This window comes from Chrysemys picta, chromosome 6 (genome assembly GCF_011386835.1).
Source record: "Chrysemys picta bellii isolate R12L10 chromosome 6, ASM1138683v2, whole genome shotgun sequence".
Classification (NCBI taxonomy): domain Eukaryota; kingdom Metazoa; phylum Chordata; order Testudines; family Emydidae; genus Chrysemys; species Chrysemys picta.
Window position 1 is genome coordinate 35,196,591 of NC_088796.1, and position 20,573 is coordinate 35,217,163.

General features: G+C 44.3%; 1 long non-coding RNA gene across 1 annotated transcript in view; it reads right to left on the bottom strand.

The window, feature by feature from the left end:
- Positions 1–11,290: 11,290 nt before the first annotated feature.
- The window catches only part of LOC135984244 (uncharacterized), a 31,602-nt gene continuing 22,319 nt past the window's right edge, over positions 11,291–20,573 (bottom strand). Inside the window, exon 4 of the long non-coding RNA XR_010602167.1 lies at positions 11,291–20,019. This is a non-coding gene — a long non-coding RNA (uncharacterized LOC135984244). The remainder of the gene's footprint in view (positions 20,020–20,573) is intronic.

A 20,573-nucleotide genomic window follows, 5' to 3' on the forward strand; every position in this document is an offset into this window, starting at 1 on the left:
GTCCCTGATTCACGGAGGAGAGGGGCCAAGGGGCTGAACCTAGAGGGGGGCAAGGTGTACCCATTTACAATTAGGAACAAGGTGTGACACTTTGCCCCATATTCTTCATAGAGATATGTTATGGTATGATTCTAGCATAACACAGATGTATTTTATGCAAGATGGGTCACGTGAGATATCATTGGAAAGGCTATGATTTACTGAATATGATTATCTTATTTGTATGCATGTATCATTTCTGTATCGGAAGTTAGGAATATTGTTTATGCATCTATTACAAATGTGTTTACACCTGGGGAACGCCCACTAGACAGAATGCAATCAGCCTGGATGGCTGGTTGGGAAGGGCGTTAGGGAAAAAAAAGGGTCTTTGAAGATGCTAATCTCCCACTGGGAAGCCTTCCTGGGGATGCTTCAAACAGCCTCTGAGTTATGGCTGTGAGGGTCATGTGACCAAGTCACTTGGTCTGGACTCCATGGTAATACTAATATTTTCCCACTAACCAGGGGGTGGGAACCACACTGGGAGACAAAGGATTCCCGCCATATGCAAAGACTATTTAAGGCAGGGGAGTGACATCATTGAGGTTTGCTCTTCATTGACTCCCCGCCCAAGAAAGAGGACTGCTGGAAACAACTTAGAAAAAAAGACTGGACAAGGAGAGAAGGGCTGAGCCCAGGCACGAAGGTTTTCTAGCCTGTGAAAAGAATATCTGGAATTTTAAACTACAAGCAAGTGCGGCTTGCCTTCAAGAATCTCTGCAATCTGCCTAAAACAACACTTAGGGTGAGAGTTTGCTACTTATAACCAGTTTCTTTAGTATACTAAGCTTAGATTGCATGTTTGTTTCATTTAATAGGTAATCTGCTTTGATCTGTTTGTTAGCCCGTATAATTACTTAAAATCTATCCTTTGTAGCCAATAAACTTGCTTTTGTTTTGTCTAAAACCCAGTGTGTGGAATTCATAACTGGGGGGCAAAAAGCTGTTGCATATATTCCTACACATTGAGGGCGGGGGTGAATTTCATGAGCTTACGCTGTACAATTCACCGTGCAGCGCAAGATAGTATAATTTGGGGTTTACCCTCCAGAGGGGGGTGTGCACTTGAGTACTGGGCAGTTCCCTAGCTGAGCCTTCCCATGCAGAGCTGATCTCAGCATCTGTGTGTATAGCTACAGCTGGGTGTGTCCCTACCTGTATGAGTGCAGGTAAAATACGGCCTGGAGCCTGGGAAAGGGCTTGGCAGGCTTGCCTCAGCAGTACAGTTTGAAAGAGAACCCAGGCTGGTGGATCAGGCGCACTCAGTGGTAACCCAGTTCTAAGTCGCACCGGGGGGAACCCATCACACAAGAAGTGACCAATATGGTTAATGAGGGACTGCGAAAAAAATCTGAGGGTTAAAAAAGAACCAGAGAGCTAATCTATCCAGCCTGGCTTCTCTCAGTTCCATCTGAACACTCATGAATGGAAAAGTGAGGAGGGAGGGAAAAACACAAGGTTTGTTCATCAGGCACAGCTAGAGGAGCATTAATGTGCTCCATACTTGGTGGTGTGGCTCATGCAGGTAACAATGAAATGGAAGAACTGAGCATTTGATCAGTTATGTCAGCTGACTGGGTATCACCAGTGTTTTATGATATACAGAAAATTAAGTATACCGCTACCTTATCTTTAGGGTGGTGGGTGCTATAGCAAATGTTAGATCCTGTTTCATTGAACAGCACATTAGTTAGATTTGCAAATTATACTTGTCAAGGCTGGATCCCCACTTTGAACTTTAGGGTACAAATGTAGGGGCCTGCATGAAAACTTCTAAGCTTAACTACCAGCTTAGCTCTGGTTCCGCTGCCACCATTTCAATTAGATTCCCTTCCTGGGAAGCCTTGAAAAACCTTCACCAAATCCCTGGTGAAAACAAATCCAAACCCCTTGGATCTTAAAACAAGGAGAAATTAACCATTCCCCCTCCTTCCTCCCACCAACTCCTGGTGAATCAAGATCCAAACCCCTTGGATCTAAAACAAGGAGAAATTAACCATTCCCCCTCCTTCCTCCCACCAACTCCTGGTGAATCAAGATCCAAACCCCTTGGATCTAAAACAAGGAGAAATTAACCATTCCCCTCCTTCCTCCCACCAACTCCTGGTGAATCAAGATCCAAACCCCTTGGATCTTAAAACAAGGAAAAATCAATCAGGTTCTTAAAAAGAAGGTTTTTAATTAAAGAAAAAGGTAAAAATCATCTCTATAAAATCAGTATGGAAATTAACCTTACAGGGTAATCAAACTTAAAGAGCTCAGAGGACTCCCCTCTAGTCTCAGGTTCAAAGTACAGCAAACAAAGATAAACACTCTGGTAAAAGGTACATTTACAAGTTGAGAAAACAAAGGAAAACTAACACGCCTTGCCTGGCTATTTACTTACAAGTTTGAAATAGGAGAGACTTGTTTAGAAAGATGTGGAGAACCTGGATTGATGTCTGGTCCCTCTCAGTCCCGAGAACGAACACACTCCCAAACAAAGAACACAAACAACAGCCTTCCCCCCAAGATTTGAAAGTATCTTGTCCCCTTATTGGTCCTTTAGGTCAGATGCCAGCCAGGTTACCTGAGCTTCTTAACCCTTTACAGGAAAAAGGATTTTGGAGTCTCTGGCCAGGAGGGATTTATAGTACTGTACACAGGACAGCTATTACCCTTCCCTTTATAGTTATGACAATACTAACATAGGAGGTGCTGTGAAGACCGGCAGAGATGACAGAGCAATAATACAAATAAACATGGAGAGATTAGTGGTAACCAAATGAGAGTGGAACACCCACAATAAAACATCTTGGGGAAAAATAATACAAACTACATATATTTCCTCCCTATATGTACTTGGCAGGAGTAACACAGCATGAGATGTAGTGGTCACAGTACATAATGTAATAAACTATGTATGAGTTGGAAGTGTAATATGGTGGTGCCTATTCCCCATCGGACATCTTTTTAAAGGTATTTAGGCACCTAATCGGATTTTCAATAGTGCTCAGGATGTCCAGCTCCTATAAATCAGTGGGAGTTAGGCGTCCAGGTGCTTTTGAAAATCCTACTCTCTCTGTCTTCAGACACCTAAATACCTTTTACAAATCTGGCCCCATGTGGTGTTAGGCTATGTAGACAGAGATATAATGACACCAACCATATCAAGTTTCCTATGACACTGATGAGACCTCCCCTGGAATACTGCACTAAGTTCTGAGCCCCTCACTACCGGAAGGACACCTACAAATCAGAGGGAGTTCAGAGAAGAACAAAAATGATTCAGGGGCTAGAAGGAAGGACTCATGAGTGTAGATGAAGAGAACTCAAAATCCATACTGATAGCTTGGCTAAACAGGGACTCGGGGTCTGATCTGAAGCCCATTGAAGTCAATGGATATCTTTCCATTGGATTCAATGGGATTTGGATAAGGGCGTAAGAGAGCCTGCAAGTATTTGTAGGGTGTTCACATCTGGGAGGATGAGACAGGGTTAGAATGCTCGGAGGGATATAAAGGAGGATAAAACAGATTAAAGGTATATTTTGAATAGGAAGAAAAATCCTAAGCAAGAGGTTTAGCTGACTCTGGAATAGTCTCCCAAGCAGCAGCTGGTAGAGGCCCTATTTGAGCCAGTCACTTACAATCAGAGTGGTGAGTGAGAGCAATGGAGAATATATTGTAAGGGAACAACAGTCCTGAATCAGCAGGGACATGGGCTAGAGGATCTTTTAGGTCATTTCTAGTTCTAACTTTTTCTGTGATTCTGTAAATTGTGACTCAGGGCTGAGTCAGATGGTACAATGAAAATAGTAGCTGTGCCTGAATCCTTAAGTATTTTGTGGAGGATTATTAGCGCCAAAGGGCTTATTAGTTTCCAGATGTACCAGAAAGGCTCAGCTGTATGTTTATTTCTAGTGACACAATGTCAAGATGGTGGCAAATCAATTCTCAGGGAAATTTAAGATAGCCTTTGAAAAAGAAATTTAAAAGACAGGAAGAAAACGTTGATGTAATGTTGTTGGTTATTGCTAAATAAGCACATAAAACCTGAGCTGCCATTTCCACTAGATCTGATCTCTGCTGTGCAGGGTCACTACCCAAGGCTGCTTCCCCACTTTGAACTTTAGGGTACAAATGTGGGGGCCTGCATGAAAACTTCTAAGCTTAACTACCAGCTTAGATCTGGTCCGCTGCCACCACTCCCAAAGCTAATTCCCTTCCCTGGGTAGCCTTGAGAGACTCTTCACCAATTCCCTGGTGAATACAGATCCAAACCCCTTGGATCTTAAAACAAGGAGAAATTAACCATCCCCCCTCCTTCCTCCCACCAACTCCTGGTGGATCAAGATCCAACCCCCTTGGATCTAAAAACAAGGAAAAATAAATCAGGTTCTTAAAAAGAAGGTTTTTAATTAAAGAAAAAGGTAAAAATCATCTCTGTAAAATCAGGATGGAAAATAACTTTACAGGGCAATCAAACTTAAAGAGCTCAAAGGACCCCCCTCTAGCCTTAGGTTCAAAGTACAGCAAATAGAGATAAACACTCTAGCAAAAGGTACCTTTACAAGTTGAGAAAACAAAGAGAAACTAACACGCCTTGCCTGGCTGTTTACTTACAAGTTTGAAATATGAGAGACTTGTTCAGAAAGTTTTGGAGAGCCTGGATTGATGTCTGGTCCCTATTAGTCCCAAGAGCGAACAACTTCCCAAACAAAGAGCACAAACAAAAGCCTTCCCCCCACCAAGATTTGAAAGTATCTTGTCCCCTTATTGGTCCTTTAGGTCAGATGTCAGCCAGGTTACCTGAGCTTCTTAACCCTTTACAGGTAAAAGGATTTTGGAGTCTCTGGCCAGGAGGGATTTTATAGTACTGTACACAGGAGAGCTCCTTTATAGTTATGACAGGAATGCATTTAGAATTTTTGACCTCCGATCATCACACACAATGACCACTTGCTTCAAATTAGCACTTTTCTGTTAAAGTTCTTTATTTGCATCCCACAAGGTTTCTTCTAGGTTTGATGGGTTATTTAGTACAGAGGTATTTACAATGTAAATATTTGCTATTACATTAGAACAGGATACAGATACATGCATTGTTTTCCCTTAACATCCCATTAATTTTCATGAAGGTTAAACACCAAATAATCTTATATATTTAACAATTATTTTGATCTATACTAATACACAAGTGAATTAACCCGGGGCTTTGGCATGAGCTGGCACCTGATCTGCCAGCATCACAGCAATATTGGAGCTTGTTAACAAAAGGAGGAAGAATAGACAAATGAAGGAGAAGAAAAGATTGAAACAGAAAGACAAAGAAACAAGAGACAGAGAAAGCAGAATGAGGAAAAGAGGACCCGCTAGCCTGTTGAGATGTAGACATTCTATAGGAGGTGATCCTAAAGGAGTCTTTGTGATGTGATAATGTCTCCAAGAACCGGGAGAACAGCTGTTAGCTGCCTGTCCTTGAATGCGGATTTTTTTCTTTATTATGAATGTCTAGTACTTAGCAAGCTTTAAAGCGGGACTGGGTTTTGTATGGAGAACAAGAATATACAAAGTTACAATAGCAAATACTAAAAACTAGAGTTTGAGATACGATATGAAATATCATGCTTCAGGGCTCAAACCAATCTCTGTTAGGAGTTAGGGAAAGTAAATTAGGCAAAAGTGCAGGAATCATCAGACAGGCATTTAGAAGTGCCCTCCTCTCTATCCTCACATCCTAGTTAAATAAAATCAAAACTACATATATTGAAAAATAGTGTTGCTTAACAGGTGCAGTATGCAAATATAGTGTCTTCCATCCTGCTGTATTTCAGTTCTACATTAACTCATACTAATCTGATCAGTATTCTAGTGGATGACACCTGGAAACTGCGTGTAAGGGACCAGGGCACAGGCAGTCTTATCTAGTGGTTAGGGCTGAGGTCTGCCCTCCAGGGACTGTAGTCAGTGGGCAGGAGATGGAGGAATTGCAAGAGCCCAGTTCCATAAGCAAGAGTCAGGATTGGGGTCAGAGACCAGAGATCAGAAGTGGTACCTGAAGGGAATGGTCAGAGTCAGGCTGGCATCAGAGGCCAGAGGCAGTACCAGGTTAGAATCAAGAGGCAGGAATCAGGGTCAAAGTCAGACTGGAGTCAGAGACCAGAATATCAAGTAACGTTTGGCGTTGCAGCAGCCCAAGATCTGTATTACTGCCCAGACAACTTCCTGGGTCAACCCCTGGGGTTAAATAGGGTGCTTAGTCACACAGAGGGCCTCAAGGTACTGTCATTCTGGGTCTTTTAGGTGGCACTTCCTGCGGTGCCTATGTAACACCGACAGACGCCGGTCGTCAGCAGGCAGAATTGAACCTGGGGCCTACTGGAGCTTAGTGCATGAGCCTCTACTGCATGAGCTAAAAGCCATGTGGCCTTTAGCTAAGGCTGTAGAGCAGACTCATTAATCTCTCTCTCTCTCTGTCTCAGTGCCACTAGAGAAGACAGAACACCACACCCAGGAGATGTGTGGGTTACACCTACTCTCCATAGTGCTCCCTGGCTGTGCTACTGTATGACCTCTTGGTGGTATTGTAGGAATATCAGCCCTCCCAGGCTCTGCAGAGCTGTGTTCTGGTCCTTACACACTAGGTTAATTTTGAAGCGGTGAGGTGGATGTTAGAGCATTAAGTGGGGTGGGATTCCAGCAGCTGGAAGATGGGGTCAAAGAGGATGCTTGTCTGGAGTGAAAATCCATCTTGAGAATCTGACCTTCACCATCATTAACAAATAGGGAGGAACTCATTGAGAATTTGAAAGTAGAAGGCAGCTTGGGTGAAAGTGATCATGAAATCAGAGTTTGAAATTCTAAGGAAGGGTAGAAGGGAGTACAGCAAAATAGAGACAACAGATTTCAGGAAAGCGGATTTTGGTAAGCTCAGAGATAGGGAAGGTCCCATAGGAATCAAGACTGAGGGGAAAAACAACTGAGGAGAGTTGGCAGTTTTTCAAAGGGACACTATTAAGGGCCCAAAAGCAAGCTATTCTGCTGGTTAGGAAAGATAGAAAATGTGGCAAAAGACCACCCTGGCTTAACCACGAGATCTTGCATGATGTAAAAAATAAAAAAGAGTCATATAAAAAATGGAAACTAGGACAGATTACAAAGGATGAATATAGGCAAACAACACAGGAATGCTGGGGCAAGATTAGCAAGGCAAAGGCACAAAATGAGCTCAAACTAGCTACGGGAATAAAGGGAAACAAGAAGACTTTTTATCAATACATTAGAAGCAAGAGGAAGACCAAAGACAGGGTAGGCCCATTGCTCACTGAAGAGGGAGAAACAGTAACAGGAAATTTGGAAATGGCAGAGATGCTTAATGACTTCTTTGTTTCGGTCTTCACCGAGAAGTCTGAAGGAATGCCTAACCTAATGAATGCTAATGGGAAGGGGGTAGGTTTAGCTGATAAAATAAAAAAAAAATAAGTTAAAAATCACTTAGAAAAGTTGGATGCCTGCAAGTCACCAGGGCCTGATGAAATGCATCCTAGAATACTCAAGGAGCTAATAGAGGAGGTATCTGAGCCTCTAGCTATTATCTTTGGAAAATCATGGGAGACGGGAGAGATTCCAGAAGACTGGAAAAGGGCAAATATAGTGCCCATCTATAAAAAGGGAAATAAAAACAACCCAAGAAACTACAGACCAGTTAGTTTAACTTCTGTGCCAGGGAAGATAATGGAGCAAGTAATTAAGGAAATCATCTGCAAACACTTGGAAGTTGGTAAGGTGACAGGGAATAGCCAGCATGGATTTGTAAAGAACAAATCATGTCAAACCAATCTCATAGTTTTCTTTGATAGGATAACGAGCCTTGTGGATAAGGGAGAAGCTGTGGATGTGGTATACCTTGACTTTAGTAAGGCATTTGATACGGTCTCGCATGATATTCTTATCGATAAACTAGGCAAATACAATTTAGATGGAGCTACTATAAGGTGGGTGCATAACTGGCTGGATAACCATACTCAGAGAGTTGTTGTTAATGGTTCCTAATCCTGCTGGAAAGGCATAACAAGTGGGGTTCCGCAGGGGTCTGTTTTGGGACCGGCTCTGTTCAATATCTTCGTTAACGACTTAGATATTGGCATAGAAAGTACGCTTATTAAGTTTGCGGATGATACCAAACTGGGAGGGATTGCAACTGCTTTGGAGGACAGGGTCATAATTCAAAATGATCTGGACAAATTGGAGAAATGGTCGGAGTTAAACAGGATGAAGTTTAACAAAGACAAATGCAAAGTGCTCCACTTAGGAAGGAACAATCAGTTTCACACATACAGAATGGGAAGACTGTCTAGGAAGGTGTACGGCAGAAAGGGATCTAGAGGTTATAGTTGACCACAAGCTAAATATGAGTCAACAGTGTGATGCTGTTGCAAAAAAAGCAAACGTGATTCTGGGATGTATTAACAGGTGTGTTGTGGGCCAGACACGAGAAGTCATTCTTCCGCTCTACTCTGCGCTGGTTAGGCCTCAACTGGAGTATTGTGTCCAGTTCTGGGCACCGCATTTCAAGAAAGATGTGGAGAAATTGGAGAGGGTCCAGAGAAGAGCAACAAGAATGATTAAAGGTCTTGAGAACATGACCTATGAAGGAAGGCTGAAAGAATTGGGTTTGTTTAGTTTGGAAAAGAGAAGACTGAGAGGGGACATGATAGCCGTTTTTAGGTATCTAAAAGGGTGTCATAAGGAGGAGGGAGAAAACTTGTTCACCTTAGCCTCTAAGGATAGAACAAGAAGCAATGGGCTTAAACTGCAGCAAGGGAGGATTAGGTTGGACATTAGGAAAAAGTTCCTAACTGTCAGGGTGGTTAAACACTGGAATAAACTGCCTAGGGAAGTTGTGGAATCTCCATCTCTGGAGATATTTAAGAGTAGGTTAGAAAAATGTCTATCAGGGATGGTCTAGACAGTATTTGGTCCTGCCGTGAGGGCAGGGGACTGGACTCAGTGACCTCTTGAGGTCCCTTCCAGTCCTAGAATCTATGAATCTTCTCTGCTTCCAGAAACCCTCTCCTTTTTCTGAATGACTTCTGAGCATGGTTGCAGGAGAACTGGGAGTAGGGAAGAGTCAATGAATCAGTAATCAGAGCGTTGGGCATTGTTTTAGTTGCCTTGTGGTAGGTGCAGATAGCTGGGAGAGGAATTTGGGTTAGGGGAGGGAAGGGACCAACAACTGCAGAGGGGGCTGGGCCATTTTCAATAGGAGAGGAAGGGATGTGCACCTGAGGACAAGGATTTTCACCTTCCCTTTTTTGGTAAATTTATATTTAAAAGTTAAGCGTCAAAAAACCCAAACTTCATTTCAAATAAAGTAAAAGCACAAAGTGACCGTAAAGGAAATGCTGAGTTATTGATTGCACCTTTTAACTGAGCCTAGTTGAGCCTAAACATAGGCATGCATTTTGATCCCTTCAAAAATAAAAATGCAGACTAAGGCCCCAACTCTGCAACGTGATCCATCAACACAGGCCCTTATATCCATGCAGAGTCCCGCAGGCAGATTGCTTTGCAGGATCAGGACTTTAAAAAGGGAAACACAGAATTACATAGTGTTAATACATATTTTCACTGTATATTTTCAAGTGTTGGAGAATATTTAGAAAGCATCCTGTGTTGCAGTGCACACTAGACTAATTTTCAGCAGTGCTGTGGGCTTAATTAATTAATGTGTTCAAAATGCTTTACAAGAGTTGCAGAAGTGCCCATTCTTAGGTTTTTACACAACATAATTTTACGCATGCAGTGCTCTGGAAACTGCTGCTGAGGTGAACCATTATTTAGATTTTATCAAAATCCTATTTTAGGTCTAACAGGAAGGCAACATGGTCAGTTTGTCGTATAATTTATTATTATTCTATCTTAGCAAATGATGAGCAAAAGAAACCCTCTTGAAAGTCTCCCCCCTTCTATTGAACCAGGGAGGGAGAGAGGGTATGGCCCATGTTAAGGCAATTAGTTACTTTCAGCATGTATAGAATGCAGTAAGTGGGAATCGTGATTTTTTTTTTTTTAACTGTAAAGGCAAAATCATCCCTGGCATCCCTTTATTGGCTTCAGTGGAGTGAGGCCAGAAATGGATTTATCCCAGTATTATGTTTCAGGAGAAGGGCAAATTGTTTATTTTCCACAAGGAAAAATGCATGAAGATCATAAATGTTTTATTAAAGCTTTTTAGTCTGGAGCAATAAATCAGGTAGTTAACATTGATGAGAAAGTAAAAGTAATGTTGACAATAGAGTTCCCCTCCAAGTAAGTGCCTTCTCAGTGATGAACTATATGTAACCTGGCCTCTTCTGGTTGTTTTAAAAGCCTCTTTCAGTTGACTACAGCCTGCTATTCTCTGCTACATGTGTGCAGAGCAGCAAAACCAGGACATTGCCACAGACGTGAGGTTTGAGGGGCTTGTGGAGGGGAAAGATCTCTATTCCCTTCTGACCGGCATCATGTGAGCTGAACTCCTGACTCAGGGGCATGGTTAGCCAAAGGGGGAAAGGAGTCAGGGAACAGTTGCTCTACACTGCATTATCTCCTCTTAGAGCAGAGTGCAATTTAAGGACAGGATTGTGATTCTCCTATGTGGACAACTGGCATCAAGGGGGAGGAGGACAGCAGCCTCTCTGGGGCTACTACTCCTTCCTTCTGCATAGATAGGCAGAGTCTTCACTCCACCCTTCAGTACGCAGGCCAACCCAGAGGAGGAATTAAGCTGTGCCAGGTAAAGGTGTGGCATAGATGACTTCCTCCCTGAAGAAACTGGGGAACAAATGCTGACTACTCAGCTAGAATGGCAAATCCACAATTTAGCTGAATTTACTGCTCATATGAGCATCAGTATATCTCCCTACACAGCTTTGAGATCTAACTGAGGCCCTGTCTGCATGGCAGGAGTGAGCAACCAATGGCTTAGAGGGAAGATAGTGTAGCTGTGCTGCCGGGGAGGAAGATTCTGGGGGAAAAACATGGAAGGACCATGATCAGTGGGAAACAGCCCTTCTTCCACAGATTTTTGCCTTCCGTGATAATTAGAAGTCATATTCCATGGCCTTATTACTGTGCTCTCGGCTCCATTTTAAGGTCACAACAGGTCTCGGCAAGCTTGTTCTCTGCTTTCGGCCATTTGTGTGTCTTAAGAGGCTGTTATGAGCCTAAGCATAACAAATGTTTTCCACAAGAATCCTTCAAGTAAGTAACAATCACAAATTCTGTTTGTTTGTATGTTTATTAAAAAAAAATCTAGAAACTAAAACTACATATTAAAATAGATAATAATAATACAGGCCTGTAGAATTTAATAACTACAAATAGTAGAAAGATTCATACTGTATTTTGTTCACAACTGAAAATTTTTTACCTGCTTTATTACCATAAGTAATAGCGTTTGTGTGAACAACTGTAAAGTGAAAACACTGAGTTCAGTCACAGGTCTGTCTGAGGCCCAGTAACTCATTTCACTGGTGATCTAGTATCCTTTGAATAAAGGCCACTACTTGTAAGAAGCAATTTTATTAACACCACATCACTGTCATCCGGTTAGTTCTACATGCATTTTGAATATATCCAAAGCAAATGTATATAATCTTTATCCACAGACTTTCACAGGGTTTGTTTGTTTATTTGGGGCTTTTTTTATGGATCTTTCATTAAACTAGATAACAACAACAGAAGCCATCACCAGTGGAATAAACAAGCTCTTCATCTAGTGCCAACAGAATTATTGCCAGATCTTTTTATTGAAAAAGAATGAGATTCTTTGTAGAAATTCAAACAAGGTTGCTTCATAGATGTAAGCTGGCATGTGGCAAATTAAAAAGTTGAAACTAAAAGCCATTCAGACAACAACAAACCACAAAAGTTTTTCCCCTTTCTTTTGCCTCCCATTTGAGTTTTGCTATAATTCAGTCTGCAGTATTCTGATTTAAATTCAATGTGACTGAGGCTTTCCCAATTTGTTTAGGATAAACAGAACAGTATGAGTCCATTTTATGTAATGCCATATCTCTAGCATATCCTATGTCTTGGTATTTTAGAGTTATACTGCTGAGTTCATTAAGGATCTATTAAAGCTTTTACTAAACCATTTCTTCAGTATTCCATGTATTTAACTTCTTAGATAATGTGGGGAATATTCTGGTAGGCAGAATATTAGATATCTGTATAGAGCTGCTTTTACTTAATACGCAAGATATATTGCTAACATGTTTGAGAATAAAAACTGAAACTTAAAGTAGATATAGTACTAGATACAAGCATATTTCATATTGTACGTAAAGTGTTCAAAATACCTAAAATATAATCCAAGTATGAAAATGATGCACAGTGATATGCACAAACTAACAATTTTGGCTTCTTACTTCTCCTCTGCCGAATATAAATTGCATGAGTGGATCCTGCCTTGGGCACGGAAACCTGGACACAGAATATTTTCAGTAGGATGTAGATGCCGAAAAGCTTTAGAGGAGGGGCTCAAGTCACTGTTAATAAAACTGCCTGAGGAAAAGCTGATATGAAGCCTGACCTGCTCTTATTGAAGTCAATTACAAGAGTCCTATTGATTTCAGTGGGAATGGAATCGGGTCCATGCTGACCCAGTTTTCAACCCCTCTCTGTCCTCTTGACTATTACTGGAATCCAAAGGCTTGGAGTATTAGAGGCTAAAGGATTTCAACATAGACAAAAGCAAAGTAAAGTCATGGTTGGTTGGATGAAAATCTTACTAGATTATCATTTCAGAAATTACTGGATATTAAAGAAAGGCCTCCTGTGTAATGCAGGGTTTTTAGTTGTTTCTGTCCCATAAAACAAATAATTTGAAACCAGAGAGTTTTGTCTGACAAGTGCTATTTCTTGCTAGATTAATCAGCTCTTTTAAGATGCACAAAACACTGGAGGGTTAGTTTCGTTTTTCTGGGTGCACAGGAAATGAGCATAATCAATTAAAGCTGCCATTGTAAATACTTTAGAAACCAGGACGATCCTCTTAACTGTTTATCAATGAATGGCATTATTCAATATGTGTAATCCTTCAAAGATTAAGAATCATTAGCTAATAAGACCATGCCTTAGTGAATCTGTAACATCTGCATTTTTCCTGATCACAGAAATGCATTTGTCAGAGAGAGAGAGGAAACAGACCACCATTCCCCCATGGAAAACTTTATGAAAGCAGGACTTTGGGCAGGGGGGACCCCAACGCCAAAAAAAGCTATGGCCAGTGATTTTACAATTGCATGGAAACATCAGAGTTGGCAAAAAAAATATGTAAAGAAACAATAAAAAACCGCAGAGTAAATCTGAGTTTCAAAACAACAAACTGAAAAGCAATCACCACCTTCAAAATAGACAAGACTTCTTAGCTCTCTGTTGCTTACAATGTCCTTGTAAGGAACTCTTCAAACAGTTAGAACAGAACTCCATTTCATCACAACAGATTTAGTTGTTCATTGACACCAAGAGAGAACAAGTGACTGAGATGACAGGCAGCACTAAAGAAGAGGTTTATCCCTCCTTGTTAGTCAGCTTAATAAGAGATGTTGATTCTGAATGGCCTTACAATGGCTTTCTTATTTCTTTGCTTAATACTGAACTGTTAGAGCTGCACACAGCTGATCTGACAGGAGATTCAAACTGAGAGGGTTCGTTTGGGAATTACGGGGGTGGTGATGCACAGGAAAATAGTCTCTGTCTTCTTCACAGGAAAGTCAGCTGATAAGCTGATCTTAAGACAACATATCTTCCTTCCTGTAAAATGCAATAACAGCCAGATCTTATGACCCCAATGACCTCCTGCTAACTTTATTCCTAGAAGAGTGAGTGAATGGTAGGGAAGCTTTCCTTGGCAAATATATCACAACTTCTATATGAATCATATGGCCATCCTTAAAATGGGAGCTAACAATACTAGCGTACTGGGCCACATATCTTTCAAAGCAAACGAGTTCACAAAAAAGTCCCCTGCACGTGAAGATAAGCTGCAGCAGCCTTTTCATTAAACATCCGTTGTGTACTTCCTGTCAGAGCAGTGGGATAGGCGGGGGGAGGGGAGAGCTGATTGATGAGCACTAGCCGTCAGTCTCATGATTTCTCATTTCGTTATTTAGGCCAGATCTTCCCTACAGCTCTCAGCAGAGGGCAGAGAGAAACACAGCCATGTGTGTCACCCTATTAAGTACACACAGCTTTTGCAGCCCTGTGCTGTGTTGTAGTCTTTCTCATCCCTCTTTTGGCACTATGCAGCAGAGTAAACATCATAAAGAACATAAAAAGGAGTTTTCCTGAATTTTCTCTTCATTCCCCTGGCAACAGAAAGCTTTAATAGGGTAGCTTTTCTCAAGAAAACATTCCCCTCCACCCCCCACTCAAATAGGGTTGGCAAGAACTCAAGCCTTGTGCTTGGGCAATGCTCAAGGGTCCCTCCAGGAAGCTGTGTTTGGAAAAGAGTTAACACAGTAGCTCACTCCCCCTGCTTTTAATTACACCATGGACATGTTCACTTTCTCCCTTTGAAAATAACTCAGTTTGCAGAATCTGAACAGCCGCAACCAGCTCTTTCTACCCTACAATAATAATGAGACTGAGCACAGAGGGCCTGACTCCATTGCCTTGCACTTCAGGTAGCCATTGATACCTGTGCCAAGTGACTGTAAAATGCTCCCAGTTCTGGTTTGTTAGTGTTTTACAACCATTTTGCTTCAATGCACACTTATCCTCTTCTAAAAGCTTTGCAAGCACTAACTACTTAAACCTCACAATATTTACTTTTCTTAAACATGTATACTGCTGTTGATACAAGGGCAGGTCAGGACCCAGTTGTGCTGGGTGCTGTACAAACATAGAAAATGACAGTTCCTTCCTCAAAGAGTTTAGTCTAAAAGGCAATACAACTGGTGCATGGGCCAGGCAAGCACATTTAGCTGGGAAGTACAGGAGACACTGGAACAATGAAAATAGCATGTACGCAGTTCTTAGCCCCTAGCAAGGCTTGTAAATATATTACCCCCATTTTTACAGTTGGGGAAACTGAGGTAGAGAGTTTAATTGATTTGTACAAGGCCAAATAGTGAATCAGTAACAGAAGCAGGATTAGAATACAGGAGGTCTGGGCTTCCAATCCTTTGTTCAAAACCACCTGATTGTCCTTGTCATAGACCAGAATTTGGGAGGTCATGGCTAGTGGTCAGAGCCAGGGTCAGTAGCCAAAAATAGAACCCAATGGTCAGAGCAAGAGTCAAAGGTCAGATGCCAGAGCCGAGGGTCAGAGCTGGGTTACCTGAATTGAGGGAAGACAGGGGCAAAGCTGGGTCCAAGGCAGGAGCAGGGCTGGGTGCCTCTTAAGGGCCTCAGTACCCAGTTTCTCAGGGCACTTCCGATGGAACTCTCACAATATGTCCAGAGCATGGATATTCTTTACTGGTTCCCAAGACTTCTCATCCAGAATGTAGCCTTCCCAGTCCCCCAGCTCCTGGAGCCATCCTCTAACTTGCAGAGAGTAGAGGATTCGGTGGACCAAGTACTCCTCCTGTTCATGGACTGTTATGGGTGGTGCTGGTGGGTTACAGCAGTATGGGTCTGGGTTCTCAGTGTAGGGCTTTAAAAGTGAAATGTGAAAGATGGGGTGGATCCCCAATGAGTTAAGCATCTGCAACCTGAAGCCCACTGGGTTTACCTGTTCTATAATCTTGAAGGGGTCCAGTGCACTGAATGAGTGAGGTGTAAAAGGCCCTGGCACAACCTTTGGGGGACCAGCAGCTGACGGAGTACTTCTCAAGTCTGTGGCTCTTCCACCAGCCAATAGAGGCGGTCTTGCCTTGGGGTTTTAGGGTAGCACCCCCCTTTTCTTGATCCCTAGCGGTGGCCTGTTCCCAGGCATGCTTAAGTGTAGAGTCCTCTCATTGTTCCTGGATAAAGTCGCAGCATGTTCAAGCTCTGTCTGCGCCTCATTAACAGAGGAATCTGCTGAGCTTCCCGGGCCCCTCTTTCGGGCCTGGGGCTGGCTACTCAGGTCTGCCCATAATTGCCGTCTATGTAGGGGCAATCCCGACGAAAATGTCCCTCTTGACCACATTCATAACAACGATCTCTTGCCCCTCCTGGCGGCGTGTCAATTCAAGTCGGCTCGACCCCAACAGGTAGTGTCTCCTCCCACCATGTAAGACTTCGGGTGGCAGTCGGTTTCGGATTCAAGTCAGTGGTTCTGCCCAGGACTCCCAACAGCCATCACAGTCCTCCCAAGGGGGTCGAGTGGGGTTCCCTCCGGCTGGCTGACCTCTCCCCATGGATTCCTCCGTCTTGCAGGTTCGGGGTTCTGTAGTCTCAGCTACCAAGTAATCTTCCACCAGTTCAACTGCTTATGTAAGCATTGCGGGGAAATGTCTACGCACTCACTCCTTCCCCCCGACAGGGAGGATTTGGGTGAACTGTTCCAAGATTACTGTTTCTGCCACCTGAGCACCGGACTGCTGGTTGGGCTCTAGACATCGCCAAACGTAGTCCCAGAGACGTTGAGCCACCGCTCGTGGCCTAGCCCCTGCAGGGTACCATTCCCAGCGAAAGTGCTAGCGGTATGTCTCTGGACTGGTCTGGTCTAATATGGCCACTTTCTCCTTTACATAGTCCAGGGCTTCCTGGGGGTCATGGTTGCGGTAGGCTGCCTGGGCTTGCCCCGTTAAATAAGGGGCTAGAATGCAGTGGTGGCCACCCATCCAAATGTCACAAGAAAGGCCTCAAGATCATCTTCATGAGCCTTAGAGGGAGGCCAGGCAGTAGAGATCCCAGGTCCAGGTCCGCTAGAGTGTTGATCGACGGCCCACCTGGCCACAGTAATGCTGCCATTTGTTGGACAAGCCTTTCCTGGTAGGCTTGCTGCTGGGTGGCCAACTCCAGCATCATCTCCTGTTGGTGGTTCGTCACCTGTTGCAACAGCTGAGCGTATTGCGGTTGTTGTGCAGCTTGTTGCTGCTGGCTTTCTAGAAGCCATTTCAAAACGTTATCTGACTCCATACTGGTACCCAATAATCTCAGGTTGCTAGCCCGTCAGGGTGACCAACGGGAGATCCCGTACTCCCCTCGGGTCTACTGGTCTCTCCTTAGGCCTGGGGTGATGCCTGCATGCTCCACCAGGTGTGACAGGTTTGGGGGAAACCCCGGCCAGTGTGGGGTGAGTGCACCCACCCCTTTTAGAGAAAAAGGGGTGTGGGGGCATACATATCTTACGTCTACTCGGCCCAAGTCTATACGCTCACCCTTATCAGCAGGGCAGTATGGCCTAGTGGCCAGAGTCCATAAATTCACCCTTGTCACTGGGCAGTTACACCTAGGGACCAGTGTCCATCAAACCACCCCTTTTCACAGGGCAGTAAGGCCCAGTGGCCCAAGTCAATAACTTTTCCCCTTTTTGCAGAGCAGTAATGCCTAATGGCCAGAGTCAGGAAATATGCCCCTTCTCGGAAGTCAGTAAGGCCTAGTGGCCCAAATCAATAATTTAGCCCTTGCTCGTAGGGCATTAAGGTTTAGCAGCCAGTGTCAACATAGGGGGAGGGGTTGTGCCCCCCAACAGGTGGGTCCGGGCCCTCCCTCTCCATCAGACCCCAGCCCAGGGCCCTGGTAGTGGCCGTAGCATGAACCACTGAGTCAGCAGGGAAAGGCTCCTACCGAAACATGCCGACTCAAGGCTTTGGCTCAGTTAACAGTCTGCCATCGGATTCCCCTGGGCTGCTTCCTGCTGTCATCCCTGCTGCTGTAGTCTGGGCCTCCCTGTTATCTCTAGGTTCTCTGGTCTGTCCTTCCTCCAAACTCTGCAAGGCCTCCGTGGTTGCCTTGGTGTCCGCCTGGGCTGCGGTATCTCCAGCTCCTAAGGTCGCAGGCTTCCGCTGAGCCTTGGCTGGAGCGGGCAGCGTACGTCCTTCCTCTATGGCAGTCTGAGACAAGCTGTTCCCTTTTATATTGGTACACCTGGAGCATGCCCAGTAGGGTGAAGGGGGTGTGGTTTCCTCAGCCCACAATGTACGATTAACCCTTTCCCGTCCAGTGCGGGGCAAGTGTGCCCCATCACAAGCTGGTACGGCATACCGGAAAAAGGAGCAGCAGAACGTGACCCCACGCTGGCAGCTCCTCCGGTGCAGCTGTACCACCCACAGCCCTTCCAGGCAGGGTCTCCTCTGGCTCCCAGCTGCAGCTCCGCCAGAAGACAGGGCTGGGGGAGACGCGGTACAGCCACCAAAGGAGCTGCTGGTGTTCTGCTCCTTTCCCTGCTGCCCCCCCAGACGGGAAAGGACTAAGTCCTCAAATTGTCCTCTTGATTTTTCCAGGAGCAGAGATGCTCAAGACAAGGCCTTCCTGGTAAGTAATCTGATAATCAATGCCATTTGGGTTTGGCCAGGGGGTACAACTGCAGGCATAGCAGAAATAGGAGCCAACACTGATTTAGGAACCCACAAAATTTGGCATGATTGCCATTAAATGTGTCAGGGAGGGGGAGCTTGAGTTTGTGGGGTGCCAGAGTTGGAGCTGAAGGTGGTGTGGCTTAAGCTTGCAGGACTGCATTCTGCACCTGGGAATCTGGGTCTGCAACATCCGTAGAGTTCCCACTATCTCTGTCAGAGAGAGATTGGGCGTTGTAGAATACATGCTCACTGTAGCAGCTTTAGTCCCCTTATTGTTGGTGTTTTGTCCTGCTCAAACGGTCAGAAACTGAGATGTGGGCGGTCATGCCTAGTGGTTGGAGCCAAATAGGCGCCCAGCATCAGAGCTGGAGTCAGAAATCAGGAATCAGAGCTGGGGGTCACAACTTGGTTACCTGGAGTGAGGCAAGGCTGGTGCAAGGCTGGAACAAGGCTGGCCTGGAACAAGCAGGCTCAGGAGCTATTGCAGCCATGGGTGAATGCTCTGAGCAGCTGCTGAATGGCTGCTGCTGCTGGGCTTAAGAGCTGGTCTGCTGACTCTTCCAACCAATCAGATGGTGTAGCCAATTAGGCAGCCTACTACAGGCCTGCTGCACTTGGTAGGTTGCCTGGAGATTGGCTCAGCTGAAGGCCTCATTCCTGACAATGTCTTTCACCAGAAGATTAATGAGGATGTTCAAGATTTTCCACAGTGACTGGTGATTTTACAGAAAATTTTTCAACAAATTTTTTTTCTCTCTCAAGCTCCCCTGCTGGAGCTGTTCCGCTTTGTATAAATAAATAATGAAGTGTTCACTAGCTCAGAGAGAGAGAGAGAGAGAGAGAGCGGGACTGACATTCTAGTCCTGGGGTTAGAGCTCTCATCTGGGATATGGGAGACCCAGGTAGCCACAGGACTTTAGGTGCCTCTGTTTTTGGATACACCATCTGAGACATTTTAAAGGAGTCTGTTTTTTGAGGGCAGGTGCTCAGCACTTTCTCCAAAACAGATCTCTTTAGAGTCACTATCACGACAGGCTTAGTGGTCAGGGCTGGTGTCCAAATCTAAAAGCCTAGGTCAGGGTTTGAGCGTTGAAGCCAGGGGTCACGGCTGGAGTCTGAGTCCAAACACCAAAACCAGGGGTCAAAAAATGGGGCCAGAATCCAAGCACTGAAACCAGTGGGCAAAGTGAAAGACAGCGTTCAAGTACTGAAACTGAGGGTCAGGATCTGAGTCAGGTTTCAAGGGCAGAAGCCAGATTCCAAGTTGGGGTCAGAGTCCAGGAGCAAGCTGAGAGATAGGTTCATCACTACAGCTGTCTGGGGAGTCCATCTAGTTGCACAAACACTTCCTGGAACTTCTCTTGGGATGCCTGGGCCAATCGAGGGGCCACAAGGGAAGCTGTCAGTCCAGCCTTCCAAGGTGGTGTTTATCTCCATGGTCTATGTGATGATGCATACACCCATATCATGGCTTCTAGGTGGCAGCGTGGAGGTGTTGGCCATCCCGCAGCCTGGGTTCTATTCCCCACAGAGAATCACACTCTCAAGCTGGGCACCTGAAAATTGAAGCAGCCAAAATTGCTAGTCACTTTGGAAAAATCTTGAGCTAACTGTTACTGAGGACAAAACAGAACAGTCATTATTCACTTGCTTTCTATCTTAGTCCACAAGTAAACAGTGGGTGAGGGAGCTCTGGTCTGCTCTCACATACCAGATCACTTTATCTATATTTGCTTATAGCATCTGAACATAACTTGATACAATTTGCTGTTCACAATTAGACTGGCATCCAACACATAATCTAACACCAACTTTTTCACTGAATGGACCACATTTTAATAGCTTGTTTGTCTTGTGCATACCACCCCTGCCAACCCAAACACCTCTCTTCCTATTTATGATTGCCTGGATCTCCTCCCCTCCCATTCACCAGCACTTGAGATCCCTGCCGCAATTCAAGCAATGCTTACATGGAAAAGCAATATTCCAAAGGTATTCAATATATTATTCACTGTCTTTTCTTGCAATTGAGCTGTTGGGAATAGGGATGATGAACCAGCACTATATGACTAGCTAACTGTGTGGGCCATCAGTTTGTGGTCTAAAATAT